The sequence below is a fragment of the Penaeus vannamei genome, chromosome 12 (assembly GCF_042767895.1).
Source record: "Penaeus vannamei isolate JL-2024 chromosome 12, ASM4276789v1, whole genome shotgun sequence".
NCBI classification, from domain to species: Eukaryota; Metazoa; Arthropoda; class Malacostraca; order Decapoda; family Penaeidae; genus Penaeus; species Penaeus vannamei.
This window is the reverse complement of record NC_091560.1, coordinates 2,388,752-2,391,251: the sequence shown is the minus strand read 5'-3', so window position 1 is coordinate 2,391,251 and position 2,500 is coordinate 2,388,752.

Sequence of the window (2,500 nt, the reverse complement as noted above, 5' to 3'; positions counted from 1 at the left end):
TTCATTCGCCGAAGCGCTAGATTTAGCAGGAATCCAAGAACGCTAGCATTGGAGAAAGGTTTTAAAAGTACTTTATACTATACTGTATCAACCTTATACTTTTATACAAAAAATAACTTTATACTTTAACAAGAGTTTAAAAATTACTATTTTACTTTTCCTAACTGATGTAAGATATTGAACTGTAGGCCTACAAGGGTATCATTAAAGACGCCTCATTATAGGGCGGTGGAGCACTACAGCTCTGTTTCTATAGCCAAAAGTAAACATGCCGCCATAAAAAACACTTCTGGTAACATTTGTGAATAGAACATTATCCTTACAACCAAAATAACAACAACCTAAATCTAAATAAGTCATCTCGGGGGTGGGGGGTAGGGGTAGGGGGTAGGAATACAGCTGATGTCTTGAGCTCTCGACTGGAACATCGAAGGTCTTGAAAAAATACGTATATACGTTATTTCATAATAAATTATGATTTTAAGATATTTTATAATTTCAATGTGATTCCTACATCCTATCATACACAAATATGTTACTAATTTATAACTTGAAAGCAAGAAAATTGTGTTCAAACAGCTCTCTTTTAAAAGTACGTATTACTTTAGATTTTTCACATTTTCTCGTGTTTCTCATTCTCCCATTTGTTCTGTTTTTCCTTTTTGTTACTTTTTTTCACTCTTTTATTCATATTATGAAGTTGAGAGTTTGTTTTTTTCTTTCTCAGTCTCTCTCTATCTATCTATCTATCTGTCTAACTATCTCATTCTCTCTATCTTTCTCTCATTCTCTCTCTCTCTCTCTCTCTCTCTCTCTCTCTCTCTCTCTCTCTCTCTCTCTCTCTCTCTCTCTCTCTCTCTCTCTCTCTCTCTCTCTCTCTCTCTCTCCCTCTCACTCACTTTCTTACTTGAAAGTAATATCTTAGATATAAAGTCTTTTCACATTTTCCAAGTTATTTTCAGTTGATGTGAAAAAGAACAAGAGATATTTGATAAACGTCATAGTAGAGTGTCAGAAAGAAGAAGAAAAAAGAATAGGAATAAGAATAAAAGAGAAAACTTTGACAATTAATTTGTCTACACGAATAAAAAGTAATATTTATACTTATTTTTCTTTCTTCTTCTTAGTCTTTGATCTATGTTACTGTATCTGTTTATCTGTCTTATTTTTTATTTTTTATTATTTACCCTGCAATCTTTTATCAATTTATCTATATTATCTATTTTCATTATCTATTCACTTATTTTATTCATTTCTTTATTTTGTCTATCTAAACTAATCTCTTTCATTTCATATAATATATATGTACACACACACACGCAGATATATATATATATATATATATATATATATATATATATATATATATATATATATATATATATATATGTATATATATATATATACATAAATATATGTAAATATATATATATATATATATATATATATATATATATATATATATATATATATATATATATATATATATATATATATATATATATATATATATATATATATATATATATATATATATATATATATATATATATATATATGTGTGTGTGTGTGTGTGTGTGTGTGTGTGTGTGTGTGTGTACATATACAAACGCACACACACACATACATTTATATATATCTACAAAGGGAAGGGGAAGAGAGAGGGGAGAATGGGACATGGAGTTGAGAAAGGATAAAAGGAGATGGGACAATAAAGGAGACATAGAGAAAAATAACGAAAAGGGAAATCTGAGGTAAAAGACAAAACTGAAGGAATAGGAGAGGGAAGAGAGATAAAGAAGGGAAATAGAAATAAAGAAAAGAGAAATAGGAATGAGGATGAGAGAGAAGAGGAGTGGAGGAAACAAGAATAACAGGGGGAAGGGATAGAAAGAAAAAACGGAATAAAGAAAAAGGAGAAAAATGAAAGATAAGAAGAGAAAAAGAGTGATGTGAGAAGACAAAAAAAAAAAAAAAAAAACAAGAATGACGGAAGAAATGGAAACGAAAGAGGAGAAGAGAGAACAGGCTAAGGGAAAAAAAGAGAAAAAGAAAATGAAAGAGATGAAAGAAGAGGGAGAAAGAAGAAAAAAGGAAGAAGGGTCTAGTGGAGAGAATGGTTAAGGAAGGGAGGGGGAGAGAAGGAAAGGGAGGGGAGGGGGGAGAGGGGAGAGGAAGAGAGGGGATGGGAGGGGGAGAAAGGAGAGAGGATGAGGCAAAAGGAGAGGAGAGGGGAAGGAAATGGAGAGAAAGAGAAGAATAAGAAGACGAGACGAAGAGAGGGAATAGAGGAGAGAGGAAAAGAAAGAGGGGAAGGGAATGGAGAGAGAACAAAAAAGAATAAGGAGAGAAGAGAAAGAGAGGGGAAAATTGGAAAAACGAAAAGAGAGGGGAAGGGAATAGAGTAAAAGAGAAGAGTAAGGAGAGGAGAGAGAAAAAGAGAGGGGAAAGAGGGGAGAAAGGGAGGGGAAAGGACGGTCCTCAAGGCTGTGGCTCCTTG